Genomic DNA, 15,990 nt, shown 5'->3' on the forward strand with positions numbered 1-15,990 from the left:
AGGAGAGCTTGTGAGGTTAGGATTGCTTGGCGTGGGTGGGGACGCTTGTTGAGTAAGGGAGCTTGGTGCCGTAGGAGAGCTCGGAGTGTAGGCGAGCTTGAGGTGAAGTAGAGCTTTGGGATACGTGAGCTCGGGCGTGTAGAAAAGTTTGGGCGGAGGTTAGGCGAGCTTGGAGGCTTCGGAGAGCTTTTGGGGTAGTAGAGCTTGTGAGCGTATAGAGCTTGCGGGGTGTAGGCGAACTTGCGGGGGTAGTGGAGCTTGGGGGTTATGAGAGCTTGGTGGGTTGGAGAGCTTGGGGGGCAAGACTGCTTGGGCTGTTAGGAAAGCTTTGGTGGTTAGGAGAGCTTGGGTGGGTAGGAGTTCTCGGAGGTTGGTAGCAAAGCTTGGGAGCTAGGAGAGCTTGGGGTGCGAAGGAGAGCTCGGGGTATAGGAGAGCTTTGGGAGTAGGAGAGCTTGGTGGTACGTGAGCTTTAGCAGATAGGAAAATTTGAGAGGGTTAGGAGAGCGTGCAGGTTTCGGCGATATTTTGGGGTAGGAGAGCTTGAAGCATGTGGGAGAGATTGGCGCATCGGAGAGCTTGGGGGTTATGAGATCTTGGGGGGGTTGGAGAGGTTGGAGGCAAGAGACCTTGGGGTGTTCGGAGAGCTTTGGGGTTAGGAGAGCTTGGGTGTGTACGAAAGCTCGGAGGGTGGTAGGAGTGCTTGGGCAGGTATGAGAGCTTGGGGGATCGGAGAGTGCAGGGGCTAGGAGAGCAGATGGTGGTATGACAGCTTAGGGTGTAGGCGAACTTCGGGCAGGTAGGAGAGCTTAGGGTGGGTAGCAGCGTTTGGCGATCTTGGGTGACCACGGCCATACAGAACCCTCCTTCATTGTTACAATGGATGTGGAAATCCTTACTCATGTCAGGCAGTCCCAATACTGGTGCAGAGACTAGTTCTGACTTGAGTTTACTATACACCTGTTCTTGTTCAGGGCCCCATTCTATGAGGTCTAGGTCCGGTTTCCCCCCTTTCACTAATCTTTGTATTGGCTCAGCAATTTCTGCAAAATCAGGGATAAAGTTCCGTCTGTAATTAAAGAAGCCCAGTACCTTCCTCACCCCCCTTACCGTTACTGGTCGAGGCTTGTCCTTGACAGCCTTTTTCCTATCCGAGGGCATTTCTTTCAGCCCCTTTGAGAGGCAGTACCCTAGGATTTCCCTACCTGGGCCTTTTTGGGGTTAACCTTAAGGCCCGCCGTTTCCAGAGCCCTTAATACTAAGTATAGAGTTGACTGATGTCCTTCCTTGGTTTCTGAGGCTATTAATATGTCGTCGACATATGCCCTCTCCTGAACATTGCAGTTATACATTGCAGCAAATAGGTGTGTACCGTACATTACAGCCATTGTCCTTTTACGTGGCCTTTTTCAGTCAGATATATGCTCTATTTCGCTCATATGATACTCCTTGAACTGTTTGGGGACTTTATGTCTTGAGCAAGAGGCTTACATCCTTAATTCTAAGCAGCTGCGAGCGAGGCTTCCTGTAATGCAACACTCGTCTGAACCATGAGTCTAAATATTGAATTGATGATGCATGTTGCTATCACCAACTTTATAACTCTATTAATGAATCAGATACAATGGAGGACCATGTACTACTTCAATTCCCCCTTTTATCCTTGACTACCCACCTCAACTTAACCAGCCCTTCTAAATTCAACAGTTGCGGGAATGAGCCTAGTGCACATGTAGCTATATTACTCCCTCTGTCTCAGTAGGTTAATCTACTTCTTTACTATAGCTTTAACGTTGCTTTTATTTCGACAGTTAGACCAAGCTGCACCTGTCTTTACATGACAGGCTAAGGACAATACCAATTAACAATTGTAGAGCTACCAGCACATGAGAGATGATGCTTTAGGATGTGGTAAACTTGTATATTCTCCTTCAGGGGATCCTTTATCTCATTTATGTCCTCTGGGAGATAGGGTATGGGTGCTGAGACATGTTCCTCATACAGCCCCAGATCTGCCCTTAATTCCTCCGTTAGATTCAGAGCAATAGATCACCGTGCATGAATGTAGGTTCATGCGTATCCTAAGCTTACACGTAGGATGGAGATGAAGCAGACGCTGGGGTTAGTAATGTTAGAAAAAAAGGTATTAGCTCCTGAAGCCGTTGAATTAGCTACAGATGCAGGATAGTTACCCCCAGAAACAGATGCATTAGGAGATCCACAACCTGGGATATTAGAAACTCCAGAAAAAACCTGAACTCCAGAAATAGGGGAGTTAGCTGCAGGAACAGTGATATTAGGAATTGCAGAGAGGGGAAGTAGCAGTTCCAGGAATACTATAATTAGTTCAGAAACAAGGTTATTAGTACCAGAAAGATAGGAATTAGATCTAGAAACGTGACAATTAGAAGTTACTGCAACTGCGGAATTGGACACTGTTGAAGCTGACGAATTAGGAGCTCCAGAAAATGGGAATTTGTTCAGTACAGCAGAAGTAGCTCCAATAACAAAGGAATTACATTTAGAAAGAGAAGAATTTGCTCAAGAAACAGGAAACTAGCTATTCCCGTAGCAGGTGAATTAGAAGAGAGCACCATGCGCAGGACATTTCGGATATATATATATATATATATATATATTTATATAAAACTAGTAGACACTTAAATATTAAGTGGGGAACTAGGACTTCCAGAAACTATGGAATTTTTTCCGGCAATAAAGGTATTAGCGAGTTTGCTCCAGTAAGAGGTGACTTAGCGGTTCCTGCAGTATGGGAGTTAGGAGTGCGCACCATAAACAGCACATCTCCGATAGTTATACCTATAACTAGTAGACACGAAAATAGAACAATTAGCTGATTCATCAACAGTGCAATTTGGAGCTCCAAAAACAGAGGAGCAGGGGCTCCACAAACAACACATAATGTCCAGAAAGTGGGGAACGTGGACTTCAAGAAACTATGGAATGTTCACCATAATTAAAGGAATTAGCTCCAGAACAGTTGAATTACCGAGAGAAACTAGAGAAACAGGGACATTCCATGTAGATATAGGGAAATTAGAAGTCGCAGAAAGATGTGTCGTCGGAGCTCCAAGAACATGCGTATTAGAAACATAGAAACATAGAAAATATGTGCAGGAGGAGGCCATTCAGCCCTTCGAGCCTGCACCACTATTCAAGAAGATCATGGTTGAAAATTCACCTCAGTACCCCTTTCCTGCTTTCTCTCCATACCCCTTGATCTCTTTAGCCGTAAGGGCCATATCCAAGTCCCTCTTGAATACATCTAACGAACCAGCATAAACAAATCTCTGAGTGAAGAAGTTTCTCCTCCTCTCTATCGCAAATGGCTTACCCCTTATCCTTAGATTGTATCCACTCGTTTTGGACTTCCCCAACATCGGGAACATTCTTCCTGCATCCAACCTGTCCAGTCCCGTCATTATATTTTTCTATGAGTTCCACTCTCATCATTCTAAACTCCGGTGAATACAGGCCCAGTCGATCCAGTCTCTCCTCATATGTCAGTCCTGCCATCCCGGTAATCAGTCTGGTGAACCTTCGCTGCACTCCATCAATAGCAAGAACGTACTTTCTCAGATTAGGAGATCAAAACTGAACACAGTATTCCAGGTGACGCCTCACCAAGGTCCTGTACAACTGCAGTAATTCCTCCCTGCTCCTCTTCTCATATCCGCTAGCTATGAATGCCAACATACCATTTGCCTTCTTCACCGCCAGCTGTACCAGCATGCCAAATTTCAACGACTGATGTACCATGACACCCAGGTCTCGTTTCACCTTTCGTTTTCCTAATCTGCCGCCATTCAAAAAATATTCTGCCTTCGTGTTTACTGGAACAGACCATTAGATCTAAGGTAAGCTAAAGTGATTGGAGAATAATGAATACTACATCCTTTTCAGGAGTCATCTATCTTGTTTGACTGCTGTTTGCAATTTAGCGGTGAAAAGAATAGCTACTAATCATTAAAAGAAGCATTTTTAATGCTACAAAATATTGCAAGGTATGGCCCAGAAAATTATCTCGCACACTGGTGCAAAATGGGCAGCATCGGATTCGCCGCTCGATGAGCATTGTTTGCACAGAAATAAGGGAGTTAGCGACGGAATTGGGAATATGGTCTAGAAACTGTGGAAATTGGTCTTGAAAGAGGAAAAGTCGGTGTTTTAGAAACTGGTAAATTTGCAGCTCCAGAAACAGTGGAATACGCTCCAGGAACAGGGCAATGAGGAGCTGCAGAAATCGGAAAAGCTAGCTCATGGAACACAGGATTAATCACAATAAAGAGCAATTAGCTCCAGAAACAGGGGAATTAGGTTTAGAAAGAGGAAAGTTACCTCCAGAAAAGCTGAATTTTCTGTTCATGTTGCAGGGTATTTAGGCGAGTGCACCATCAACATGAAAATTCAGAGCCATATATATCGGCAAATTACCAGACACATATGAAGGATAATTATGTGCTTCACAGCTTGTTGGGGTAGGAGAACTTGGTGGTTCAGGAGAGCTTGTGGAGTATGAGAGCTTGGGGGGGGGGGTAGGAGATCGTGGGGGATAGGAGAGCTTGGGCGGATAGCAGAGATTGGGGTGTTAGGAGAGCAAGGAGGTATAGGAGAACTTGCGGGGGTCGGAGAGCTTGTGGTGTTTGGAGAAATTTGAGTGGTAGGAGAGATTGGGGAGGGGGCTCGGAGAGTTAACAGCGTAGGAGAGCTTGGGTGGGTTAGGAGAGCTGGTGGGGTAGGAGAGGTTGCGGGGCTAGGAGATCTTGCGGAGAGGAGAGTTGAGGGGTAGGAGATCTTGGGGTTAGGAGTGCTTGGTGGGTAGGAAAGCTTGGGGTGTAGGAGATATTGCGGGAGGTCGGAAAGCATGGTGGTGTTGGAGAACTTGCGTCGTGTAGGAGAGCTTGGGGCGGTAGGAGAGCTTGGGTGGTAGAAGAGCTTGGTGGGGCAGGATAGCTGTGGCGGTAGCATAGCTGGGGAGGTAGGAGAGCTGGGGCACTGGGAGAGCTTGGGTGGTAGGAGATTTTGGGGGGTAGGAGAGCTTGGGGGTTAGGAGAGCTTTGGTGGGTAGGACAGCTTGGGAGGGTTGAGAGCTTGGGGCGGTGTGAGATCTTGGGGGTTGGGAGAGCTTATTGGTTTGGAGAGCCTGGTGGGGCAGGAGAGTTTTGGGTGGGTAGGTGAGCTTGGGGGTCGGTAAAAGCGCTTCGGTGGGTAGGAGAGCTTGTGGGGGTTGAGATCTTGGAGCAGTGGCAGAGCTTGGCGGGATAGCACAGCTGGGTTGGTAGGAGAGCATGCGGGATAGGAGAGCTTGCGGGAGGTTTGGAGAAATTGCGGGAGCAGGAGAGCTTGGGGTGGTTGGAGAATTTGTCAGGGTAGGAGAGCTTGCGGAGGGGGTAGGAGAGCTTTGGAGGTGTTAGAGAGCTTGGAGTGGTAGGAGTGTGAGGGTGGGGTAGAAGTGATTGGCGGGTTCAGGAGAGCATTGGGGATAGGAGAGCTTGGTAAGGTAGGACAGCTGCGGCGTGAGGAGAGCTGGGGAGGTAGGAGGGTTGCGATGGTGGGAAAGCTTGGGGGGTAGGAGAGCTTGGGAGGTAGGACAGCTGGGGCGGCAGAAGAGCTGGGGAGGTAGGAGAGCAGGGGATTGGGAGAGCTTGGGGGTAGGAGTGCTTAGGTCATAGGAAAGCTTGGAGGGGTCGGAGAGGTTCGGGGTTGGTAGAAGAGCTTGCCGGGGAAGGAGAGCTTGGGGGGGCGTGCTTAAGAGACATTGGGAGGGCAGGAGAGCTTGTTGGGGGAGGAGAAATTGGGGGGGTGTAGCAGAGCTTGCGGGGTTGGACAGCTTGCGGGTAGGTGAGCTTGCGGGGGTAGGAGAGCTTGTGGGGTTTAGTCGTGCTTAGGGGTTAGTAAAGCGTAGGGTGTAGGAGAGTTTGGGGGTGTAGGAAGCATGGGGGTTGGGAGAGATTGGGGTATAGGAGAGCTTGGGGGTAGGAGAGCACCGGGTTAGGAGAGCTTGGCGTGGGAGGAGAGCATGGAGGGGCTTGGAGAGGTTCGAGGGATCGGAGAGCTTGGGGGTGTTGGAGACCTTGCCAGGGTGTACGAGAGTTTGGGGAGTGTAAGAGAGTTTTTAGTCTGGAAGTGCTTGTGGGGTAGGAGAACTTTTGGGGGCAGGAGAGTTGTGGGGTTAGGAGAGTGTAGGTGGGGTAGGACAGCTCGGGAGGTAGATGAGGATAGCGGGATAGGAGAGCTTGAAGGGGTAGGAGAGCTTAGGGTTAGTAGATCTTGGGCAGGTAGGAGAGCTTGGTGGGGGTAGGAGAGATTGTGTGGGTACGAGAGCTTGTGAGTGTACGGGAGCTTGGTTGTGCAGGAGAGCATGGGGGATAGGAGAGATTTGGGCGGTAGGAGAGCTTGGGGAGTAGGAGAACTTGTGGGGTAGAAGAGCTTGAGTGGGGTTGAAGAGCTTTTGGGGTAGGAGAGCTTGCGTGGGGTAGGAGAGCTTGGGAAGGAAGTGGAGCTTGGAGGGTAGGAGATCTTGGCAGGGTAGGAAAGCTTGCGGGTGTGTAGAAGAACTTGTCGTGGAAGGAGAGTTGGTTGTCAGGAGAGCATGGGCGGGCAGGAGAGCATGGGCGTGTTGGAGAGCTTGTGTGGGTAGGACACTTCGGGGGTGTAGGAGAGCAATGCGGAGTAGGAGAGCTTGGGTTTGGAGGAGAGCTTGGGGGTAGAATAGCTTTGGGGTGGGGGTAGGAGAGCTTGCGGGTTAGGATAGTTTGGGGGGGCAGGAGAGCTTGGGGGGAATGAGAGCCTGTGGCGGTAGGAGAGCCTGGGTGGTTTGGAGAGATTCGGGGAGGTAGGAGAGCTTGGAGGGGTAGGAGAGTTTGGTGTGTTGGAGAGCATGGAGATTAGGAGTGCTTGGTTGGGTCGGAGAGCTTGATGGGTAGGAGAGCTTGCGGGTATGTGAGCTTGCGGTGTAGGAGAGCTTGGGAGTTAGGAGAGCGTGGAAGGTAGGGGAACTTGGGGCGTGTTGGAGAGCATGTGGGTTAGAATTGCTTGGGGATTAGGAGAACTTGTGGGTATGTGAGCTTTGGGGGTTGGATAGCTTGGTGGGTAGGAGAGCTTGTGCGGTTCGGAGAGCTTGGGCGGGTAGGAGAGCTTCTGGGTTGGGAGAGCTGAGGTGGCATGAGAGCTTGCGGGGGTAGTAGTTGTTGCAGGGCAGTCGGATAGCTTTGTGTGGTCGGAAAGCTTGGGTGTACGAGAGCTTGCGGGATGGTCGGAGAGCTTGGGTGGTGTTGGAGATTTTGCAGTGTAGGAGAGCTTAGGGGGTAGGTGAGCTTGCGGGGGTAGGAATGCTTGGGGTGTAGGACAGCCTGAGGGGTTGGAGAGATTGGGTTTAGGAGAGCTAGGGGGATAGGAGAGCTTGGGGTCGGGTAGAAGAGATTCGGGTGTATGAGAGCTTGGGTCGGTAGGAGAGCTTCGGTGTTTGGGAGAGCTTGGTAGGTAGGATAGCTGTGGAGATAGCATAGCTGGGGAGGAAGGAGAGCTGGGGCACTGGGTGAGCTTTGAAGATAGCAGAGCTTGGGGGGTAGGAGAGCTTGCGGGGTAGGAGCGCTTGGGGGTGCAGAAGAGCTGGGGCGGCAGGAGAGCTGGCGGGGTACAACAGCTAGGGGGTGGTGATGGCTTAGTTGTAGCAGAGCTTGGCAGGTTAAGAGTGCTGTTGGGTAGGAGAGTTTGGGATACAGGAGAGCATGGCGGGTAGTAGAGCTTGCGGGAGTAGGAGAGCTTGGGCGTGCAGGAGAGCTTGGGGTGAAGGAGATCTTGCGTGTGTAGGAGAGCTTGGTGGGATGAGAGATTAGGGCAGTAAATGAGCATGGGGGTAGGAGAGATTGTTGGGGTAGGAGAGCTTGACGCGCAGGAGTACTTGTCGGTAGGAGAGCTTGTGGTGTAGGAGAACTTGGGAGTGGGTTGGAGAGCTTTGGTTTGGGAGAGCTTGTGGGGTAGGACAGCTTGGGGGTAGGTTGGAGAGCTTGTTGGGGTAGGAAAGCATGGTGGGAAGCAGAGCTTGCGGGGTAGGAGAGCATGGGGATAAATGAGCTTGGGAGGTAAGAGAGCTTGGGGGTTCAGAGAGCTTGGGGGTTAGTAAAGCTTGGGGGTTAGCAGAGCTTGGAAGGTAGGAGAGCTTGGGCGTGTAGGCGAGCTCTGTGGGGTCGGAGAGTTTGGGGATAGGAGAGCTTTGGGGTTTGGAGAGCTTGGCGCGGTAGGAGAGCTTGAGCGGGTAGCAGAGCTTGGGGGTGGTGGTGCGCTTCGATGGATAGTAGAGCTTGGGGAGAGGAGATCCTGCGGGGGAGGAGATTTGAGGGGTAGGAGATCTTGGGGTTTGGAGCGCTAGGTGGGTAGGAAAGCTTGGGTGGTAGGAGAGTTTGGGGGGTAGGAGAGCTTGGGCGTGTAGGAGAGCTTGCGGGGTGTAGGAGAGCTTGGGGGGTTTAGGAGAGCTTGGGCGGGTAGGAGAGCATGGCGTTTTAGGAGAGCTTGGGGTAAGTAGTGCTTGGGCGGGTAGGAGGGCTTGGTGGGTGTAGGAGAGCTTGTGGGGGTAGGTGAGATTGTGGGGTAGGAGAGCTTGGGGGTGTAGTAGATTTTGTGGGGATAGGAGAGCTTGGGGCAGTAGGAGAGCTTGGGGGGGGAAGAAGAACTTTGGGGCGTGGTAGGAGAGCTTGGGTGGGGTTGAAGAGCTTGGCGATGTTGGAGAGTTTGCGGCGGTGGGAGAGCTTGGGAGCTAGGAGCGCATGGGCGGTAGGAGACGTTGGGTATAGGAGAGTTTGCGGGGTAGGTGAGCTTGGAGTTAGCAGAGCTTGTGGGGAAGGAGAGCTTGGGAGGAGGAGTTCTTGGGGGGTAGGAGAGTTGAGGGTAGGAGATCTTGGGGTTAGGAGCGCTTGGTGGGTAGGAAAGCTTGGGTGGTAGCAGAGCTTGGGGGGTAGGAGAGCTTGGGGTATACGTGAGCGTGCGAGGTTACGAGTGCTTGGGTGGTGTAGGAGAGCTTGAGGGGGTAAAATAACTTGGTGGGTCGGAGAGCTTGCGGGGATAGGAAAGCTTTTGTGGGTAGGAGAGCATGTGAGGTAGGAGAGCTTGGGGGTGTAGGAGTTATTTGGGGGGTAGTAGAGATTAGGGTGGTAGGAGAGATTGCGGGGTAGGAGAGATTGGGTGGTTCAGAGAGCTTGTGGGGTAGAAGAGCGTGGCGTGTTGTTGGAGAGCTTGGGGTGGGGGTAGGAGAGCTTGGGTTGGGTAGTAGAGCTGGCGTGTGTAGGAGAGCTTGCAGGGTAGGAGAGCTTGGGGTGTAGGAGAGTTGGAGAGGGTAGAAGAGACGGGGCGGATGAGCAGAGCTTGTAGGGGAGTATGTAACCTGTTATCATCCTTTATTAACAGAGCTACCCCATCTCCTTTCCCTTCTTCTCTATCTTTCCTAATTGTCAGATATCCCTGTATGTTTAATTCCCAGTCTTGGCCAACCTGCAACCAGATTTCTGTAATGGCCACCAAATCATACCCATTTTATAATGATTTGTGCCGTCAAATCATTTACTTTATTTCGAATGCTGCGTGCGTTTAGGTAGAGTGTTTTACTACTAGTTTTTAAACCAAGATTTTTAGTTTTGACCCCTCCTGCAGCCCCTTTATATTCATACATATTGTCCCTTCGTAACAACTTGTGGTTTACACTTACCCCAGTGCGGTCCATTGATGGGCTACAGAAATAGTGATCAGAGCAAGTAGCTCATGGATGATGTACAGAGATAGGGATCATTAATCTATGGATGGCTGTAAGCGATACGGATAGGATTAGGAGGTCCATGGATTAGTTACAGAGATAGGGATAGCAGTAGTCAATCCATGGATATGTGACAGCAGTAGGAATGCAGACAGACTGTCCATGGATGCGTTACGGCGATAGGGAGAGTTGTAGGTAGACAATGGATGGATCACAGCATTAAATACAGGAATAGCAGGTCCATTGATGGGTTACAGTGATAGCGTTAGGGATGCGCAATCCATGGATGGGTTACAGAGATAGGCATAGGAATAGGCAGACAATGTTGGGTTACAGCGAAAAGGAAAGGAATATACAATCAATGGATGTTGTAAAGAGATAGGCATCGGGAAAGGCAGCCCATGCATGGATTGCAGAGATTGGTATAGGACAAGGCGGTCCATGGATGGGTCACAGCGTTAAGGATAGGAATAGACAGTCCATAGTTGGGTTACAGAGGTAGGGATAGGAATAGGCAGGCCATTTGCGTTACAGCGATAAGGATAGGAATACACAGTCGATGGATGGGATAAAGGAAAGGGCATAGGGATAGGTTGTCCATGCAAGAGTTACAGTAACGGTTATAGGAACAGGCGGTCCATGGGTCACAGCGATAAGGATAGGAATAGAGAGTCCCTGGATGGGTTACAGAGATAGGAAAAGGAATAGCCAAGCCATGTTCGGTTACAGCGCTAGGGATAGGATTTAAAAGTCCCTGGATGGGGTAAAGTGATAGGGATAGCGTCAGGCACTCCATGAATGGGTTGCAGAGATACAGATAGGGATATGCAGTCCATGAATGGGCCTCAGCGAAAGCGATGGGAATAGACGGTCCATGGACGGATTGCAGAGATAGGTATAGGAACAGAAAATCCATGGATGGGTGGATGGGTTACAGTGATGTGGTTAGGTGTAGGTGATCGATGGATGGGTTACAGATAGTGAATGGAATAGGCAGTCTATGGATGGGTTGCAGCGATAGGGATAGGGGTTGGCAGCCCATGTATTGTTTACATAGTTAGGGATAGCAATAGGCGGACCAATAATGGGTTACAACGTTAGGCATAGGGTCAAGCTGTCCAACGACAGTTTACAGAGATAGGGATAGGAATAGGCGGTCCATTGATGGGTGACAGTGATAGGGCTAGGGGGAGGGTGTCCATGGATGGGTTACAGTGATAGGGACAGTGATCGGCAGTCAATGGATGGGTAAAAGTTATGGGGATAGGGGTAGGTGGTCAATGGATGGGTTGCAGCCGTCGTGATAGAGATCGGCTATGGGTGGATTATATGGGTGGATTATAGCGATAGGGATAGGAATAAGAGTTCCGTGGATCGGTTGCTGCGGAAGTCATAGGGGTTAGGCTGTCCATGGAATGTTTACAAAGGTAGTAATAGCAATAGGCGGTGCATGGATGGGTTACAGCTGTAGGAATAGGGAAAGGCAGATGACTGCTCTTTAAGAGCACGTCCAAGTACTTTTTAAAAATGTGATGATGGTTTCCGCATCTGCCATCCATTCAGACTGTGAGTTCCAGACTCCCAGATCTGTCTTGGTGAAGAACTGCTTCCTTATCACCCATCTAATCCTTCTACCAACTACATTAAATGTATACCCGGTTAAATACCCATCTGCTAATATTGGGCGCAAAGAATCATCAGGTAGAGAGGCAAGAGCTCAAAATCTGAATGCGAGAGACAGGATCAGAGGAACAGTTAATGTTTTGGGGTGTGGACTTCAGGAAGTGCTGGAAATAAATTGCTGTCAGGGAGAGATAAATTATTCACTCTGTTGCGAGTGTCCAGCTCAATAGCGGAAAACTGTAAAATTGTAGATATCACATTCAGTGATGAGTGAGGAATCAGTTTCTCACACAGAGTGTAGCGGAAATCTGTAACTCTCTTCGCTACTAAGCTTTTGAGGCTGAGAGTCAAATGACAATTTCAAAATACAGATTTGTAGATTTTTGTTCGGAGAGAATATTAAAATGTATGCAATTATCACGCGCAAATCACATATATCAGCCGTGATATACTTAAATGGCAGCACAGGCCTAAGGGCTGAATGGCCCCCTCCTGTTTCTAATTGCCTATAACTGTAATATGATAGAAATATAAACAGCTGCAAATAAACATTGCATTTTATTCATATTTAACAGCAAAAAATTCGTCCAATCCTCAACAAATCCATGGTCAGAGTGAAACTCTCGAAGCTGCTGTGTGACCTTCTTGTGGTTCTCTTGATTCACTCTCCAATTCCTCCAACACGTTGACATTTTTAAACCTTGTTTTAAATCTGCTGCTCTGAGCCAGTGCTTTCCATAGTTTGTATAAAAACGGTTTTACAGCTTGAAATCTGTATTTATCAGTTATGAATCAGCATAAGGTGCAAAGATAGAGCTTCTGTCGTCAAATAAAGAGGATTCATTAAAGCATGTTGGCGTCATAGTGTCGACTTGAACAAAATTGAACCGAAATCTTTCAAGATGGAATATTTTATTTACTGAATCACAATAAACAATATATTTTTATAAATGTTGGGAAATTAGTTCCACTACGTCAGAGGATGAATTGTGTGATCCCCACTTTTTATTCATGTCGGACATAAACTCAGGTATGCATTCTGGATCAATTCAGAGATTGACACAGAGTTAAAAGCAGCGAGTGATACAGCCAGCATCGGCACAAATGGCGGATTAGACAAGAGAGATGCATTGATGTAAAAACGGTCTCAGACTTCAACCGGTAGTGACAGACATCTGATAGATATCAGTATCTGGAGGCGATGCATCAAAGGCATGATTTTGACTCCATGACTTAACATGTCGAAGCGTCTGTCGAGCCAATTAAAGATCCAGGCATCGATTTCCAACGGACCTGCTCTTTTCTCTCTTTATATCCCACGTTATGCGAATTTCTGTCTGTGTGAACGGGTTACAATCATTTTAAACGTAACTACTGCTGCATTAGTTCCCATTCTGGATTAACACTCCAGTCGCTGCGGTGCGTGGGTCGGATTCCACCGCTGTGATCATTTCTGGCGGAGCTGATTCAGGCATTTTCAAAAAAATCGCTGTTTTCTAAGATTTTAGTGAGACTTTGCTCTGTTCAGAGCAGAGTTTCAGTAGATGATTTGTGGCGCAGTGATCGTATAGTGGTTCGTATTCTGCATCGTATTGGGCCGCAGCAACCTTGGTTTGAATCCGAGTTACAGAACAGCTTACTTTATAAATTTTGTTCACTGACTCGTGCAGCAGCCCCCTGGTTACAGATTGCCATCCTGAGAATGAACCATTTATTCCTACTCTGTGTTTTCTGTTCATTAGGCAATCCTCTACCAATGCTACTATATTACCGCCTAGCACGTGAACTTTTATCTTGTGCAGTCATATTTTACGTCGCACGTTGTCAAAAGCTTTCTAGAAGTCCAGATACACCACATCCATTGGTTCCCTTTCATCGACCTTGTTCCTTACGTCCTCAAGGAATTCTAACCAATGTGCCAAAAATGAATTTCCCTGCATGAATCCATGCTGACTCTGCCTGACCTAATTTTGCTTCTCCAAGTTTCCTGCTGCTGCTTCTTTAATAATGGACTTCAACATCTTCCCATCCACAGAAGTTAGGCTAACTGGTCTATAGTTATTTGCGTTTTTATCCGCCGCCTTTTTAAAATCGGGGTGTCACTTTTGCTGTTTTCCAATCTGCTGAGACCATCCCAGAATCCAGGGAATGTTGGTAAATTACAACCAATGCAACCACTATTCCTGCCGTTACTTCTCTTCAGACCCGAGGATGCAAGCCATAGGGTGCAGGGGACTTATCTGCCTATTGTCCCATTAGCTTACTTCGTGCCACATCTTTACTGAATGTGATTGTGTTCAGTTCCTTCCCCTCTCTAGCCCCTGGACTATCCATTGTTGGCATATTATTAGTGCCCTCTACCGTAAAGAATAATACACTATATTTGTTCAGCGTTTCTGCCATCTCCATGTTTCCCATTACTAATTCCCCGGTCTCGTCCTCTTAGAAACCAATATTTAGCCTAGCCACAATTTTCATTTTTATATACCTGCAGAAACTCTTGCTATGTGTTTTTATATTTCGTGTTAGTTTACTTTCGTAGTCTTTCTTCCCATTCTTAATCATTTTTTGTCATTCTTTGTTGGCTTGTAAACGCTTTCCAATCTTCTGCCTCCTACCAGTTTTGGCCATATTGTATGTCCTATTTTGAATTGGATACCATTGTTTATTTCATGAGTTAGACATGGAAGGCTATCTTTACTCTTTTTTCGTTTCCTCCTCAGTAGAATATATTTTTCTTGAGAGTTGTGAAATATCTCATTTTAAGTGCACCGCTGTTCGTCAACCATTCATCAACCTAATGATTGGACACGCGGTTTCGTTTTATAAAGTTAAAATATACTAGCGTATAATGCATCCAGGACAAGACTCGAACCTGCAAACTTCTGGTAACTTTCTGATTGACATAAGAATCACTGACCTTATTATTTAAGTCACATCGTTCTGCAATTAACATTCATGTAATGACGATAATGATAGATTCAAGCCCCTGATTATATTTATTTCAGTCCATTATTTACACTCCAACAGCGGATGTGAAGCATTCACTGATTGAAATACGAGAAGTCGGGAAGTCGAACCACAATCAAAATGTATCCTCACCTCCTCCTTTCCAGCTTTTCTGCTGCCCTCGGAAAATCTCTTTGCATCTTCACCTCCAAATAAAACCTCCGAATTTAATTAAATTAAACCACAGCTAAAGCTCTTAAACTATGTCGCTGACTGCATTGCACCAACTCCCTCCCCCGTCGGTGCCAAACGTTTGCTCCCGAGCTGTCTCCTTGAAGAGTGTCCCCCATCCGTAACATCCCGCTTCACCGCCGCTACCTTCACCCATTAGCTCCTGAAATCCTGACTATGCCTTCGTTATTTCTTACTTGGTCATATGGACAAATTTTTGAGCGATAAGAGAGCAAAAGGTTATGCTGTACGTGATGGGAAGTATAGCTTCGTCCATGATCAGATGAGCCGTGATCAAATACATTGGTAAAGTGGGTTCGAGGGGCCAAATGGCTGACTTCTTCTAGTATTTTTTATGTTCTTATGGTATAAAACGATAATTTGATAGGGAGCCAGTTCAGGAGAAAAAAGAATAGATCAGGATATCTCCAACGCCCTCCTTACTGGCCTCCCACGAACTACCCTCCGTAAACTTGAGGTTATCCCAAAACTCTCTGGCTGTATCCAAACTCGCATCAATCCATTCACCCAGAAGCCTGATGCTCGCTCACCGATATTAGCTCGCGCTGAAGCAATGCTTTGATTTCAAAATTCTCATTGTTATTTTCACATCTCGTCATGTCCTTGCCCCTCCCAATGCCATTAATCTCCTCCATCCCTATAACCACTGGCGATATAGGCACACTTCTAATTCTGCCATCTTGAGTACCCTGATCACAATCGTTCAAGATTCGCTGGTGATCCCTTCAGCTGCCTGAGCCCTAATCTCTCGAATTCCTAGCTAAACCTCTCCACCTCTCTCCACTACTTTAGAACGCTTTGAAACCTAGATCTGAGACAAAGCTTTTGCTCATCTATTCGTGTTACTCCTGATGTGGCTCGGTATCAAATTATCGTTTTATACCATAAGAACATAAAAAATAGGAGAAGCAGTAGTCCATTTGTCCCCTCGAGCCCACTCTGTCAATGTATTTGATCATGGCTCATCTGGTCATGGACTAAGCTGTACTTCCCAGTACGCATCACATAACCCTTTGCTTTCTTATCGCTCAAATATATGTCCATCCCCGCCTTAAATATGTATGATGACTAAACCTTCGCAGTTCTCTCGGGCATACAATTCCATAAATTTACAACCCTCTTAGAAAAAAAGTTATAATCTCAGTTTTAAATGGGCGGCTCTATATTCTGAGACTATGTCCCCTCGTTTCAGTTTACCCTATGAGTAGAAATATCCTCTCTGCATCACCTTTTCGAGCCCTCTCATTTTCTTACCAATTTTTATATCATCACCTCTCATTCTTCTGAACTGCAATCAGTATAGGTCCAACCTACACAGCCTATCTTCATAAGTCAACGTTCTCATCTCCGAAATCATTCTGGTGAACCTTCTCTGTACAGCCTCCAATGCAAGTATATCTTT

The sequence above is a fragment of the Pristiophorus japonicus genome, unplaced genomic scaffold, assembly GCF_044704955.1.
Source record: "Pristiophorus japonicus isolate sPriJap1 unplaced genomic scaffold, sPriJap1.hap1 HAP1_SCAFFOLD_149, whole genome shotgun sequence".
Lineage (NCBI taxonomy): Eukaryota > Metazoa > Chordata > Chondrichthyes > Pristiophoridae > Pristiophorus > Pristiophorus japonicus.